Source organism: Tympanuchus pallidicinctus, unplaced genomic scaffold (genome assembly GCF_026119805.1).
Source record: "Tympanuchus pallidicinctus isolate F22 unplaced genomic scaffold, pur_lepc_1.0 scaffold22, whole genome shotgun sequence".
NCBI lineage: Eukaryota > Metazoa > Chordata > Aves > Galliformes > Phasianidae > Tympanuchus > Tympanuchus pallidicinctus.
This window is the reverse complement of record NW_026294739.1, coordinates 18,545,676-18,562,563: the sequence shown is the minus strand read 5'-3', so window position 1 is coordinate 18,562,563 and position 16,888 is coordinate 18,545,676. Positions and strand designations below refer to the sequence as shown.

At 44.6% G+C, this 16,888-nt stretch overlaps 1 long non-coding RNA gene across 1 annotated transcript; it reads left to right on the top strand.

The window, feature by feature from the left end:
* Positions 1–6,434: 6,434 nt before the first annotated feature.
* Positions 6,435–15,159, top strand: LOC128081923 (uncharacterized). Its single transcript, XR_008207462.1, has 7 exons — positions 6,435–6,523; positions 6,653–6,875; positions 7,282–7,385; positions 7,589–7,701; positions 12,570–12,692; positions 13,599–13,699; positions 14,904–15,159. It is a non-coding gene; the product is annotated as an uncharacterized LOC128081923 (long non-coding RNA).
* Positions 15,160–16,888: the final 1,729 nt, after the last annotated feature.

The window sequence follows — 16,888 nt, the reverse complement described above, 5'->3', positions numbered from 1 at the left end:
TAGATGATCTTTTTAACCCAGGCCATTCTACGATTCAGTTCTCAGCACTGGTTTCTCTGCCCAGCAGTGAATGAGGCTGTGCTTTTCATCACAGGTATCAGAAGGCACAAAAGTCAGAGTCCATACTGGGCAGCACAGAGTTAACTCTGCAAGTGTGGGACAGATCGCATCTTGGCTCCTGCAGTTCCTTTCTGCACCAGATTTAGACCTCATGTTTTGTTGTGAACTGCTGCAAATTCATGAGTTAATCATCACTTGCATTGTCACAGAATTGGAATGAGGATGAATTTATCAGTGTAATGCTCTCTTTGGCCTATGGCGTTACTCAACAACAGTGGGCAAGCATCCCCAGCATGCACCCACATTTCAAGCTCTGGTCTGGGGCTTCTGTCTCACATTTCAAAATTTTTGTTTGTCTTAGAATGAGATTTTGGTCAAAAAGAAAAGTTTCTAAAAACTTCACGTGGAATAGTTGAAATGATTTTGCAATCTCAGTAACATTTATATCCATTGTTAAGAACTATAGGGATATACTTTCCTGTACGTCCCTCGAGATCACGAGGTGGAACTGCAACAGGAGCAGACCCCACAGCGGTCTGGCCATGCAGTGAGTGCTGTTGCACTGCCAGGCTGTGCAGTGGTGCTGCCAAGGGCCTGGGAGTGCAAAAGGCATGTCTGCAGCCCTGGGTAAGCCTGTCTCTTTGTTACATGAACAAAGTGATAATGTTGAAACAGGTTCATTGCAGCTCTGGAGGTAGCTGTGAAGAAAGCCATGGCACACTGAGCTGCTGCCACTGTGTTTCAGAAAGGGGAAGAATTGTCCTTTGCACATAGCAGTGTCCTAGTGAGCAATCAGGTAAAGCCTCGAAGCATGAAATTTCATTATCTTCAGCACAGATGAGTGCCCTTAACCTCCCTTGAAAATAAAAGGCAAACATTTCTCTTTAGGATGCTAGATCTCTATGCAAAGAAAAGTCTTTTTCAGAGGCTTCTTCACGGTGAAGCACCTGTCACATGCCTGTCTAGCTTTGCCCAGCTAGTTTCTTGCCAGGACCATCTTGAGGATGGGCTAATGAGTGCGGGGAATAGCTCTGTTTGCATCTTGCACTGCCAACACCTGTGCATGTGTAGGAAGAGGATCTGTCATGTGTGGTGGTACTGGTTGCTGTGGGTATTCCCTTTGGTTTGTTTTCGCTGTGAGGAAATGGCCATTTCAGTGCCATGGAGGCGTTGGGTTGCCTGGTGGCTGCTTTCTTTGTGGGAAGTGGACACTGACTGGTTGCTGAATGCTGTGTATTCTGATCTAGATACTCACTGAGATACAAATGTTCTTCTGCCACTTCTTTTATGCCTGTTGAAAGACTTCATGCCGGTAGCTAGAAAGTTTCATCTGCTCAGTCTTTCATGCTGCATAGTTCATATAAGAAAAACAATAACAAGAAGGAAATCTGGCCATGGATGTTCCTATTCTTTAGCTCTGGGACATGGAGGACCTATGGGAGTGAGGCATAGCGATTCTCCTTCAGGAAATACTCTTTGGAATCCTTCAGTGTGTTGGTATCTGCAGCATCTCAGATGCAGTTCTTTTAGCTTAGCAGTTGTTCATTCAGGGGGCTGTTGAGAGCTCAGGGAAGAAGCAGGTTGGCCTGCACTGGACAAGACTACCCAGAGCTTTGGAGAGAACCTTCTGAGGTCAGTGACAGGGAAGGATGTAGTGGTGAAGTGCAGGATGCTGCAGGCTGGGAGGGGAAGCTGAATTGCTGGTGCATGTTGCTGGGCTATCGGTCAGTGGAGCAAACCTGAAAGGAGACACTGGAATACAGGGAGCACGCCAACAATATCACAGCAATGATAAAATTGCACGCACTTTAATATTATAGAAGGTGTTGCATAAATGTCATGCAGGAGATGCAGAAATAGCTTTTTGCTTATGTGGATCTTCAGTTTGTGTTTTCAGTGGTGCTGAATGGCAAATACATTTTCATTCTGCCCTGGAAAATGAGTCTTTATGCAGCAAGAAGCAGAAGCTCCCCACAGCTACCAGCAAGCCCAGGATCAGTGCAGCTCTTTGGCCCAACAGCTGCACGGTGGGGACCTGTGCTGCTCCAGCATTTACAGATGGCAAATTTTGCCAGGTGCAAGGTGAGTTTCTGGGCTTGAACAGCACTGAAACACAGAAAAAGAAAAGGGCAGAAGGGAGCACTGAAAGGGGAGCTGTCTCCTGGATCAACACGCCTTTATTTTCACCATTCCTACTCCAATGTTATGTAATATTTAACTGAAAAATATAACTATAGCAATATTTAACTAAAAGTAAACTGCTGCGTACTTCACTGAGCTGCAGTGTATTTACTCTTAGGGCTCAGGTTTTTGCTTTGCTGTGCTCAGTTTTTTCAAGTTGAACTCAAGCTGGCATCGGTGTGCGACAGGAGAACTGGAGTGTCTGGGAATGAAAAGCTTTAACAAACACTTCTTCAGACTCTTTTAAGAAGGATTTCCTTATTTACTCGGGAAGGATGTTCAGAAAGATTCCCCATAATAAACAGCTAATTCCTTAATTCCTGAGGTAGAGAACAAAGTATTTTTAACAGTTAGTTCCAGAGCTGTGTGTTTGCTGTATGCAGCCCAGTACTTCATTTTGAATAACTCGCAATACTTGTTTTATTCTCATTAGTTGAGACGTGAGTTAACACGTAAGCAAACCACCAAGACTTCTCTCAGCAAGCAAAAAGTTCCTGACTTGTATTCGACTTTGTTCAGACATTACTCTTATTTGTCTGAGTATCAGCATTATCAGCAGATTAACTACTATTCCAGTCACTCAGAGCTGCCAGGTAACTTATTAACAGAAGGTTTATTCAGGTAATGCAAATAAAGTGCATTTGAAAACAAAACATCAAATGTCAACAGTTAGAAAGAGCCTTCACAGAGGTGCTTAGAGTCCCATTGAAGACTCATATTTCTTCTCAGATCTGAGTGCATGGTGTTTAGGGATCCACACGTTTCAGATGGTGTTTCCAAGTGGATGTGTAGAGTTGTTGGGTCTTCCTTTAACCGTAAATCAGCATGGGCAGGATTTCTGAACTGGAGAGGATGACTGGGAGGGAGAAGTTGCAGGAGGGAATGCAGAGGGTGTGTGCAAGGGTCCTGCAGTGGGTAGAGAAGAGAAGCCTTGAAAATCCCCACTGCCCCCATCTCTGCAGAGGAGGCAGGCAAGCCTTGTAAGCTCCTCCTTGCAACTCCCAAGGATTTGCTTCTTTTATCATGGTGGCTTTGGAGCTGGGGCAGCAGCAGTGCCTGACCATCCCCTCCCACGCTGTGCTGGAGCTGACAAGGACAACGGGGGCCACAATGCAAAGGTAGATCACAGAAGAAGGTAAAAAAGCATGTTTGTACTGACTCTGTTTTCTGGAAGCTGTTTTGCAGCAGGGACACCAGACTGGTGGTGCACAGCTGAGGGCACGACAAACTGCACACCGTAGCAAAACATGGGAGGAGATGCTTAAAACAATTTTTCTACTCATGGACACGATCTTGTGATGACTCATATAGATAGAATTGACCTTTTCTAAAGCCCATCTCCTACAGTTGATCAAGGATCTTAGATTGCATGAGGAAAACTTTACTGGTGGAGGAGGAAGATTGGAAATGCAGCAAAGGCATGTCCTGCAGGCTCAACCATCAACTCAGATAACAAAGGAATCCAGACTTCCCTGTAAAATGTTTCACAATAGTAAAACCGTTTTAAAGCTTTTTCCAGATGAGCATTGAAAACTTGTGTTGGCAGATTCTGTAGGTAAGATTGCCATAGAAAGGGCTGCAGAGGGTGTTTGTGTCCTTTTAAAGATACATGGACACACATAGATGGATCTGGAGAAGCACAGCTCAAAGTTGACATTGGCAAGAGCTGACAAAGCCCAAAGACGTGCTGGTATAAGGCCTTGGTGGGTCTCAGCTCAGCAGTGAGGAGGCTGCAAATGGGTGAAGCCATGGCAAAGCACACAGCACTCTGCCCTGTGCTCTTGCTGTTTGCTTTGGATCAGCTCTGTGCACACTAGGGCCACTACAGCTCATTGATCCAGCCAAGAGCTGGACAGTTACCTTGTGGGCTGCTGAGGAAGCACTGGCTTGGGGAAGAGCTCAAGGAGAGGAGGGGAGCCTGCGTTTTCATGCTGCTCAAACAGACTGGGAGGAAGATCTGCCTAATGCTTATCCATAATGAAATTAATTTTGGAAGGCAACAGTTCCTTTTGAGAAATCACTCTATTTACAAGAATGGGGATTTTTTATTTTCAGTTTTGCTTTTGTGTTCTTTGTTACTAGCAGTTTCCATTTTAGCAGTGCTTCTTGGCAAAGGAAGTGATAAATACAAACTTGAGTTACACCCATGCTTTGTTTTAGCAGGCACTTCCAGCTGGGCACTGGGACAGTGCAGTGATGCCCTTTGGGAAGGTCTCTGCAGTCTTCTTCAGTTCCCATGGCTGGTTTATGATATGGTGGCACAAAGAGTTTATGTGATGTATTTGAGGGGCAAAGTGGTACAGTGCTGCACAAGGAGCCTTCATCCAAGGCTGTGTCCTGAGCTCCCCTTTTGTGAAAGAAGGGCTGGGGTCATTCACATGCTCCTTCCACCACAGCTTAACAACCAAGACTTTTTGAGCCGTACTGAAACCACGTTGATGTTACTCCATGCCAGTGCCCAGCTGTATAAAGGACATTTGTCTTATTTGGAGAAATACAGCCCCCCTTCCCCATAACACACTTTGGAGAGAAAGGTGGAAGGTGGAGCTGGGTAAGTGCACCTTGTGGCTGAAGTGTGAATGCTAAGAGCAGGCTGTGAATTTTAACTTGCTCTTTTAACACAAAAGCTTAGCTCCTAAACTAGGAAACAGCCTTTGTACTCACTGCTATCAGCAAGTTCACTGTTTTCACTATTACAACTGAAATAGGAGAACTGGGTGTGTAATTAGACAGCAAGACAACTTATAGCACAATATGTTTGCCATCTTCTTCTGCTAGCTGCTGATGGCTCTACATGTGTTATTTAAATTACAGCCTAGCAGAGGACACTGAGTTGCTCTTACAGATCTAAATATGAGGATTATCAGGGTTCTTCCATTGGGATTGCCCAAGAGGAGAGATCATGGCCAGGACCCTTGCTGGGAGCGGAGACCCCCGGTGTGCTCTGCAGATTTGCAAACAGCTGTATTTCCTTTTCTTCACTTTGTCTTTTTAAGACACAGTTACCACTGCTGACAAGAAAGGGGTGCTGGTTTTAATTTTGAATCAAAACTGATAAACTACCCAGAAGTAATGGATGTGCATTTTGAGCACCCCTCATTGCAGTCTGCCTACAGAACCTACTTTCAAGCAGCAATTTCCTCATCTCTCAAGATATCCAGAGAGTAGAAGTTAGAGATGTTTTATAAATATTCCACACATAACCTGTTTTTTTCCAGGCGTATCCTTTTTCTTCACTCAAAAATTTTCTCCAGGGTCATCTGAGGCTGTGATAACGTGCAGAGCATCCCTCAGCAGCCTGCTGAGCCTGCAGAAATCTCAGATTTACACCATGTCCATCTTCAGCAGGAGTCAGATTATTTGGGATTTGCACACATAGTCCAGAAAACTGAGGCATACAGGTTTGGCAAATCAGATGGATCCTGCATATATGCCTTCACTATATGCATGCATATATTGTACAAGTGCTTATATTCCTAGCTTGAACATTGTGAAGAGAAAAATGATGTTTCTAATTTGTAATTTTTTGGTGCTTATCTTGTTATAAGCATAACATGCACTTATTCCAAATAAATAATTTGTATTTCATTCCCAAGGGAGCACAATAGCTAGGCAGGCACAGCAGATTGCAGATAACACACTTATAATCAATTAGCAGAACAATGCAGTCCTCTGAAGTTTTCTGCAAAGCGTTCAACTTATAAACGTGCACAGAGACGAGGGCAGGAGCTGAGATCTGAACCTGGAGGGAAACTATGGCAGCAGGAGATATAAACTGGCAAGTGAGGAAGTTTTGCTAAGAGGAAAAAGCAGATGAGAGCACATTGTTAAAAAAAATCCCTTTTCAAGCCTGGCTTCCTGCCTGGAGATTTGGCACTGTGGTTGTTTTGAAAGAACTCTGTCAATTCCCAGTGCAGTTCCTGAGCTCAATGACTTTCCATCTGGGGGGGCTCACAGAGAAATCCCTTGCTCTCCACCAGATGAGTGTCTCTGCCTGCCACAGAATTCAGGCTCCTTACAGAGCAGGACCAACGTATATAGGAGTCCTGATGTAAGTCCTGATGTAGGTTAGCAGTGCTCTACCTCCACTCTGATGTGTGTGTTACTGGGTCTGTCCCTTCCCTCCTTAGGGACAGCCCAGGTGTGAGATGTCCTTGGGTTGACATTCTCAAGCCCTACAGCTCCTGTCACCGCTCATGATGGAAGGAGAAGAAATCATTCTCATGGATGCTTGATCTAGCAGTTGTTTCTTTAGACACCAAACTGCATCCAGCTGATGAAGGTGTGTGCTCTGGGACAGATCTTGAGCCCAGCACTCCCGAGTGCTCCCTGGGCTCCTCTCTGGGTGATTTTCCTCTGACTTCAGCCACACCATTCAGCCTTCCTACCACAGAGTGTCTCTGTCTTCCAGGGGACCACCAGACGGAAGAAATCTCAGCACCCATTTCCTCCACAGGCAGATTATGAAGAATTCATGCTTGAAGAGCACTTTGAGAGAACTGAGTTTTAAGACTGAATTATTGACGTTTTGACAAACCTTTTGTGTGTGTGTGTGTGAGAATTACTCAATATGTTGACTAATCGGATAACGTACATGGCACTGCTCCAAACTTAAAGCCTCCATGTCTGCATAGGTATGAGTGTGCATGGGTGAATGTACAGCTACCATTAAACACACATATATATCTGAATACCTGTACACAATGTACAGTAGTCCTCAGTTTTGCTGCATTTAGCACAATTTTGCTTAATGTGCTTTACATACCCATGATGATATTCATCCCTGATGGAGTACTGCTGTAGTTGAGTCAGCTGTCTGTTTAGCACATAAGACATCTGGTATTTAAATTCCTTAACATAGAATATTTCAGATAAAGGCAGCTCAGTGTTTGGTGAGCACACAGCTCTCCAAAATTGCCATCAGGTTACTTTGCTGGTGCAGAGACTTGATGTATGTTCAGCATGGGCTTACAGTACCTGCAGACTATGCAGTCTTTATAACATCTATTGCATTCACCTTCATCTTTTTCTCACATTCAGGCAGATAGAAAGCATCATGTCCAAGCTGGCTTCCAAAATTTCTCCCTAATTTCTGCTCTTTGGTGGGGTCTCAGCAGTTACTGCAGAAGGTGAATCCTGTGAAGGTAAAAAGAAACAAGCGGGCTTTAAGTTCCAAGTGATCTGGACTGAGATGTGTTTTCTGGGCAGAAATGTTGAACACAATAAAGCATTATCTCGAGCTAAAGGCTTAAGGTAAAGATTGCGTACTGCTTAAGACACCATATTAATCTAACAGCATCACCAGTTTTGTGTAGCTGCAGGAGTATCTGTCCTTTATCCTATGCAGACAGCATCAGTGAAAGGTCAGCTGGTGGTCAGCATCGTGCTTCGCTGGGTCGGCAGCACAGCTGAATGTTGCCAGGAAATGAACATTTGTACGGCCCGAGGAGCATTTTTAAGGTATGTGTTATCTGTTTGTGAAATCCACTTTTCCAAAAGCAAAATATTTATGTCTGAAGCTTTTATTCCCAGTCATGGCAATGCACTTCCCTGCAACTCTGCTCCGTGTTGTGAATGCTCTGAGTGGAAGGAAAACAGCTTGATGCTTGGGCTGTGCTCCTGGCAGCTGTAAATCCGAGTCATAACTTGCACACCAAGTGTTGTGAAATCTCTGACACTGGATGAACATCGAACAGCTGGATTTCATCCCTTGCAACACCACTTTTTGACTGTAAAGTAATGCTTATGGTAGTGCTACTTTGAACTGAAGATTGTAAGCTAAATGTACAGGGGAGCAAAGATGTCTGTGCACTGGAGGCATCAGCAGGCACATGCACAAAGACCCCACTATGTAGACATCCCCTGCAGAGCCACAGAAGCAATGCGGAGGTGTGCTTTGTGCTCAGAGTCACAGCCAGCTAAAGGGATTACCTTCAGGCTGGTGAGAAACATCACACCCTTTGGGAGCTGGTGGAGAGAGCGAGTTGTTGCAGGAGCCCTGACACTGCAGAGCACACCTGTATGCTGACACAGAGTAGAAGGAATGACCTGTTGATGCTGAAGGAGCCTGCTGTGTGGCTTCCAGCTGCTTGCTCCCATGGTTTCCCCTGAAATGCCTTTCCTTGCCCTGTGCCAGCGCTGCATGCACACCCACAACGAATAATTCATTTGGTGCTTTTCTCCCTGCCTGGAATTTCCACAAAAGTTTTGTTGTTACAGCTGATGGTTTTGGGGTTTGAAATGTGTGCAGATATCTTTGGGATGGCGCGTTGGATTCGATCCTGCCCTCATTCCAATTAATACCCAAATTCACATGAAGTGCAGCAGGAACAAGCTTGTTTTATGGCGGACAGCCTGGAAACACTGTACTAAGCAGTGTGGCTTTCCAAAACTAGATGTGATTAACAACACCGCTGTAGTGTTTTGTTAGGCTGGAAGGCCAAATAGTCTGTGGAGAAGCCAAATACAGGCATGTTTTCTTTATAGTCAGCAAAAATGGCTTGAAAACCTGCTGAACAGCTGCCAGGCTTTTGGAACTCTGAATGCAATGCACACACAGTTGGGTCAACTGTCTATCAGCATTAAAAGTGAAGCTCTCTCAGAATTAACAGAAATATTTGAAATAATGCCAGCAGAAAAGGTGACCAGCTGTGTTGCAGCTGCTGCACAGAGCCCTGGGGAATCAGGCTTTCCCAAAGAAACCCTGGAAGCTTTGCAGTGTTGATAAATAGCTGCTTACTTTGTCTTCATACACAGGACTCAGGCAGATGAGCAAATTGCTCTGTCACCATGAAGGCTGGCACTTTCAAAGTTATTTACTCTGGTGAGAAGTGCAGATCTAGTAGGAAGGAAAAAAAAGCCACCTAGGCTCAAGGAAAAATGTGTATATTTTCTGTTTATTTCACCTTGCAACTGACATGGATTTAGGAACACAGCTGTGGCAATGCATTTGTATGTTTAAACCCATAAGGACTATCCTAACCATAGAGGTTACACTCCAAATACACTACTGTGTGCGTACAGAGTGCTGTGCAGCACCAGTGGAAATTGTGTGATGGTTCACTTCTGCAGGAGGTGCAGGGCTGATGTCTGAAGAAAACAGCTGAGCACAGATTAGCAAATGTGTTGCTGTTGGATTTGTAGGAAGGCCTTTGGTTCAAAAACCTTATACCGATTTCACCTACAATCAAGGAAGGAGATTTCTTAATGCAGATTCCCTAGCAATTTCTGACAAATGTTGGGAATAGAAAAGTACACCCACCAAGATGGCTCTGCCCAATTGCTAATCCTCCTCGATCTGCCTGTTACGAGCTTTCTCACACTAGTGTGAGATGCTGATGTGGAAGGGGATACTGTGGCTTCAGTCCTTCTTGACATTCGGGATGCACTTCCCAAGCCTCTTTTTCCACCCTGCTGTGTGAAATCAATTTTGGCAAAATCTTGAGGGAATTAAACTGCAATGGAGTGATCTCTTTGCTCAATTCATATTTGCTGCCTGCCTGATTTATGTTGAGAAGAGGCACTTGGGCATGCCAATTATCCTGTCTTTTATTTGCCTTGTGCATTGAGCCTTTGGCTACTAGAATTAAACTGGAAAATGCAATTAAAAGCATTAGCTGTAGCAAGCATACCACAAAATATCATTATATGCTTGACAATGTTCTCCTTCATATTGTTAATCCCCCCAGATCTACCTGCGCTATTAGATTTCATATATGGATTTTATTTTTCTCAAAAGACTAAATTAATTGGGATGAGCAAGTTGTGCACCTAATTGTGTAAGGAAAGAAAAGGAAGATGTCACCGTACTGAGAACCTCTTGGTAAACATAGTCTCAGCTGGAGAGCAAACATTATTCAAGCTTCAAATGTTTGTGGGTACACTGCTCGAGATGACTTATACTTGGCTTGGCACACCTTGGAAGTTACTGTGTATAAATGAGGTCTGTGGGTCTTTGAGCAGTGCATGCCAGGGCTGAACGCTGGGGCCCTTCTCCTCCCTTCCCTCCCAGGTGAGGTTGAACCGATCTGAATGCATCCATCCTACCACACACGCAGGTACCTGTGTGGGGAGCATGTGCTTGTGAGACACGCTGCTGGTGTCCTTTAAGGAGCAAACTTAGACGGAAGACAAACTTCCCTTGCTCTTCATTCCCAAGATAAAACAGACCATCATAAAAAGCAAAATTCTGACTCAGCGTGCAGTTACAGTAAGTTGAAAAGGCAGGAATGCACCAGTGTTGAACACAGCTGCCAAATTCCTGTGGTTATTTCCCTGCAATACAGTCTGAGGAGAAAATCAGTAAAGATAAAATAGGCTGAGATGGTATTAACCCTGTAAAGTCTGCAAGGTCAGGTTACTGGCTTTGCCAGCGAGTATCCAAGAATGCCTGATTCTCATACCACTAAGCTGCATGGCCTTCCTTATGGTGAGAATATACGTGAGTCATGTAAGTGCATGTGTAACACCTTTAAAAGACATCTCATGATCTCTGATAGAAACACTATTGCAGGAAAGAGTTGTTGTTTCCTTATTGCAAAGACCTGACAGAAGTCCTGCTCACCTTCAGTTTAAACCTTCTCTCTACCTGTGTGAGGAGGAGTTCCACAGAAAATAGATGTCTAAGGCCCAAAGGGGTACATGTGGAAAAAAGAAGAACAAAGGAGAATCGAGACAGGCCCAGCTCACTGGTGACATGTATGCCTCGTTGTGTGATGACAAACAGGAAGGCTGGCAACTCTGCAGCAGTAAAACAGATTGAACTGGAGAAATGGCAACTTCTTGGCTAGCTGGAGCCTGCCAGGAGTGGTGATATCTCACTGCGTGCTGTTGGATTGCAACATTTCGCCTGTTTCTGTTAGTCCTAACGGGAAGTATAAAGGGCTGGATAAGCCTGCCGACTTTGCCCTGCTGGACTCATTTCACTTAATGTTTATTGCTCAAGATAGATGAGAGCAAATGAAACTTTCTTCGCTCAGGGGAAACAAAACTTACCTGACTGATACAATCACCCAAGGGTTCTTTGCCATTACTCTGGAGGAGGGATGCATCTCCAGGAGGGCCCATGGCTGGGTGTATGTGCACACAGGGGCTGCAGCCAGCTGCCCATGCTCGGCCGCCAGCCTCGTGTCACCTGGGAAGTATTCCTGCTTCACTGAGGGCTCGTTTCTTTATGAGCAGTTCGGGGAAACAAGCCTAGTGATAGGGCTGAGCAGATAACCAAACAACAGCCCTGTTTTCTTCTGAGTTTTCCTGATTGTTTTATTGGTCTCTGGAAAAGCACCAGGTCAGAATGCTTTGAACATACCTGCCTGCGCTGCAGTTCACCTGTTGGGAAAGGTTATGGCAAGATCCTAGTCTGTTTCTATTGTTCCAAGCACTGCTCGCCTTGTGCTGGTGCCAGGGGCTCCTTCACACGCAGATTAGATGAGGTAATTATCCGTGCACCGGCAGAAGCCTGCCTGGGTTTCTTGTGTTCCTACTGCTCCCTCACAGTGACAAAGCTGAGGAGACCCCAGGTCCTCATGTGCCCCACAGCTGGGAACAGCTGGCTGCTCGGTCTGGGGACTCAGTCAGCTGCAGACCCACAGCTCCTAAAGAAAACAGGCTTTCTCTTCGCTGCAGCAGGCTGTAGCAAAGGTCTCAACGTGCTGATAATTTCTTCCTTAACGATTAGTGAAGTCTCTCCAGCTGCTGTGAGGAGTAGGGTACTTTCGGAGGGCTTCCAATGCTGCCAGGCTTGGAGCATTTTCAGTGTTGTGAACAGTCAAGGAAAAAAACAGCAGAAATCAGGAACTTTGCTTGAGCAAACTGCTGACACTGAGATGAGCTGCCCTGTGCAGGGCTGGGCTTAGGTGGGTACATGCAGAGGAGTGCAAGAAGTGCTCCTGCACCAGCCTCAGCTTGTAGGTCCAATAGAGAGCAAGCCAACACCCTCACAGCTCTGCCTCAGAGCTCATAGAGACTTGGCACTTGTACAAGCGCTGCTGAGAAACTAACAGCGATATTGGGAGGTGGAATTCCCCTCTCCAACCTGTGGTAAACATCCTCAGCCTCCCATTGCGCCAGGTCCCATGCTGCTGGTGGGAGAGCTCAGCGCAGCTCAATCCCACTCGTGCTTCTGGTGTTGGTTTTAAACCTTCTCCTGCAGTGACAGTCTCCTGGATCCTGAGACTGACAGCAGTGCTGCTCACAGAAAGGTTTAGGCATTAACAGGAAAAGCACCTTCTGCCTTAACTAGTTTTTCAGCTGGAAAACAGAAATTTGATTACAAATCCTGGTACTGATATTAACTTTTAATGATTTCTATGTCCTGACTTGCTTCACAGGCCAGCTGGTTTTGCTTCCAGCTCTGCATACTGAGTCACATGGGGTCAGGCTGAGGCGGACACCTGCAAGTAGAGTGACAGATTGGAGCTGAGTTAACCAAGCTGCCCTTTGCTGATTACAGAGTGAGTAAACAAGCCTGTTGAGGAAGTGTCAGGAGGAAGAGCATGAATCTGAGTTTGCTTTGGTGGGCTAACATGCAAATAGCAGGTCCCCTGCTCTTCACAGCTCATGTGATACTGTTCTAAGCAGACAGAAGAGAGCAGAGTGGTCTCTGCTGAGGATAAAGGTGTATTTCAAAGCAATGCCAAGAAATAAGTTACAATTAGAATGTACATTAGAAAGACCTTAAAAACTGAGATGGGTAGCTGATATAAGTATGAACTTGCACCTGCCTCAAGGTGACATCTCTTTTAGTTCTTGCTCAAACCCAGAAACTCCCTTGGAAATGCCATCAGGTGAGAAGATTACCAGCCTAAAAAATCAGGCTGATGGCACTCGCTGAAATAGGTGGGAAGAAGCCAAATTTATGCTAACAGTCTCACCTTATTTGGAGTGAAAGAAGTATTATAAACCAAGAATCAGTCTATAATCTTTAAGAAAGTGTTTGTTACTGTTGCAACACATATAGTGCATGTATGTATGTACGTACTTACAATAAGTGGTTCCTTAGAGCATGCTTATAGATGTTGTCTGGAAGCTTCTGTTTCACCATTGGCCACGTTGTTCAGGGTAAACCATATGATTGCACGGCCACCTTCACCTCTGCAGCTCTGTCACTGACTCACAGTGCTCTGCTGTGGAGTTGGTGGAGTTGGACAACATGCAGCCGAGATGGGTCTGTGCTCAGAGAGGGTCTTTCTGTGCAGGATGTCCTGTGTGTGTGCTGATCACTGGGGGGTTAGCTGTGAAATCCACAGGGTGCTCTCTAATTTATCTTTTCAGCACCTTTTTTTGGGTTCTTTTTGGTGGAGGAAGGATGTTGTGAAACCGTGTAAGTAGATACTGAAAGTGTGTTTTACAACCCACAGCATGTTTGCATGCTGGGAATGGAGGTGCTGGAGCAGATGATGTGATAGCTGTTAATGCAACGCAGAGCGTGTACACGTGGCTGGAGTGAAAAGCATCAAAGGTAACTCATCTGATGGCTAAAACAACCCTCAGCCCCACTACTGACAACACCAGGTGATGCTGGCTGCCATGGGCTGCTTTGGTAGTGGGACTCTTGGAAGGGCCCTTGCACTTGCAGCCAGCTGCCTCACACAGCATGGAAAAGCAGAAATAGCCCAATTTCCCTAGGTTACCCTTGGGGGTTGAAATGCAACCACTTCCAGGGCCACTCACTTCTCTCTGTAGATTTGGGAGACACTGCTATGTCTTATTTGCATGCATCCGTTCTTATATCATTGCATGTGAAGGCAATTAAGGCCCTGAAAATGCAGTGCTACACAACCAGGCAGCTCCATCCTGGGAGCCGCGAGGCAGCCTCCCCTTGGTGCACCCACCCTTTTGGTCCTGCAGGATCACAAGATGCACAGACAGCAAACAAGAGACCCAGATGGCTGCACACATTACAGCTGACTTGCAAATCTGAACTATTTGGAACTGGAGTTGAAAAAATCCTCATGATCTGCCAAAGTCTGAAAGAAAATCAGACTCCAGTGGAAGAATGGCACTGGTTTGGTTCTGGTTTTTGCAAGAAATCTCAGAGCAAGCTCAGATCATGAACTCTGCACATCCTCCATGTGTAAATTCGTGACTCAGGGGCTGGGCAGCCACAAGTTTTGGCGCAGTTCCTGCTGCAACGCCGCATTTCTCCTGTTTTCAAAACACGCTGCACGTTTCCACGAGTCGCTCCCTCTGCTGGCTGTTGTGTGAATTAGCAGACAATAATTCACACACCTCAGTCTGCATTTCAGCTGCAAAAGTTGTGCCTGGGTTAATAGCAAAAAATCTTTTTCTGTATTTCTCTACCGCGCTCTGAATCCCGCAGCTCAATTGCACCGCACCTGTGTTTGTGGGAGAGACCGTTTTCTATTTACACCAATGATTACTGATGGTTTAAATCTCTCATTACAAAGCGTGTTGCCCCCTTGAGGAGCTCTGCCTCTCCTGCATCTCTGGGCTGTCTTACTATGAAGCACAGCAGTTTAATATTATAATTTCTCCCTTAACACATGAAGGTCGAGATGGAAGTATTTAGTATTGGCTCGTTTATATACAGCCAGAAACAAAGTAATAATGATAAAAAGTTTTATAAAAGCAGTTTTAAAGGGGAGATTGTAGCATTTCTATTTATTTTTCTTTTTTCTTTTTCCTCTCTTGTTGTTGAGCAGCTGATGAACACTTTGAAATGCTGCAGAAAACTAGGGTGGAAAAGTTAAACTTATGTGAGGAGTAAAAGGCAGTCCTGGGGTATGTTTGTGACGTGCTGCTGAAGATTTATGCAACTCTTATGAAAGAAAGAAATGCAGCTGGACTTGTGCCAAAGAAGGGGTTAAAAGCAAGCAGAGAACATGTGCTGTTCCTGGAGACAAACAAAATAGCCTGTGGTCCTGATCCAAGGAGGCTTCTGAGTGCGAGGGAAAGGCAAACAGGTATGAAAATAGAACGAGGATATGCACTGGATGAAACTGATTTCAAACATATCATCTATTAGCACATAAAATCTGTTTATGGAGCAAAATGAGGGACGTGAGCTCAGCTGCCTGTCCTGGAGAGAGCAACAGCACTTGTGCAGGCATCGTGCATTATCCAGTGCAAGCAAATGTAGTCAGCATTTATCAGATATCAAGGAAGAGAAGGTCATGCACACAGAGCATGGACACACAAACAAGGCTTCCTGCTCTGCAAACATCCACCCTGGTTTGAATTCAGCATTTTGGGCAGTAACTGTCAATGACCTCTTCTAAGTGAAAACTCCAATTGGAAGTGTTGCACATCTAGAAAAAAAAGAAAAAAGCAAAAAGCAGTGATCTTGGGGAAACCAGCAGATACATTTCACTTTATTTGTTCTTCACTTCAGTAGCACGTTTGAATCGCACTTGCTAATTAGATCTTACAAGATCTTTGCCCTGCACAGGGAAAGAAGCAAACAAACAGTCACATGTACGTTACTGAATGCATTTACATCAAGTATGTTGCACTTTAGGTTTTTGAACATCATAAATAAGAGAACTAATTACACCAGCTTAGAGATCAGAGCAGCTTAAGAGGCTTGTCAGGTTAATCTAACATCCTTATTTGAGAAAGTTTCTCATCAAGTTTAATCAGAGATTAGAAATATACCCATGATACAAATCCATATATACAAATTGATATTATTAGTGATTTTTATACACCGTTACACATTTTCATTTTGCTTCTGGTTTTGAGAAATGCTCAACTCCCATTCTTTAAGAGGCTCCAGGCTGCACAAACAAAAACTTCATTTAGTTCTGTGAACATTGGCCGAAACCACTGTGGAACTGCTATTGCAGTTCCCACATCCATGAAGTAGGATGGAAGTGACCATAGGTTCATGTTATGAAGGCTTTGTTTTTAAATCTTATGACGTTAACTGTAGGAGGGGGGAGAAAAAGTCACCTTCAGAAAGTAGATGGTTGTTTAATGGAAACGCAATGAGACAAATTTGATGAGTAACTTTTAGAAAGCAGACTTTTCACTACATTTGTGAAATAGTGCTAGAAGCATTTCTGCATCTGATCCTAAATCGTGCAAGGTGCCCTAAACTGCTTTGTGAAACTAAAGGAATGAAGGTGCTACTTACTTCCACAAAGACACTTCAGAAGACTGTAGGGTTTTTCTGAATGAGGGTTATTAAAGAAATAAAGCACCACATGAACAAGTAAAGCTTTTTTTTAACATGCATTAACCTTAATCTCTTCCTGCAGGCACCAGACCTCTGTAAAAATGCTGTTAGTGCTCTGCTTGGGTGCCTGCAGTTCAGCTGGAAGCAATGCTGAACTTTCAACTCTTTGAATGCCCGCATGGGAGAACCAAGCAGGAGGAAAGGTGAGAATGCAACTAACACTTACTTCGAGGTTTACGCTGAATTTTAATCAAGTGTCCTGTGCAGCTACATACCAAAAGGCCTTTTTACTGCTTTAACTTTACCTCTTTTTGTATGCAACAGAAAACGCAATGCATCTTTGCAGCCGTTAGGTACTAAACCACACATGGTAAAAGCAGTCAGGGTACTTTGACAGAGCTAGTTAATACTGAAACAGCTCATCCAAGCTGTGCTGCCATCTTGGATGCCATGTCAAGCTGGTGATGACTTAGTAAATACATTCAATCCAGTTATACACTTACTACCACT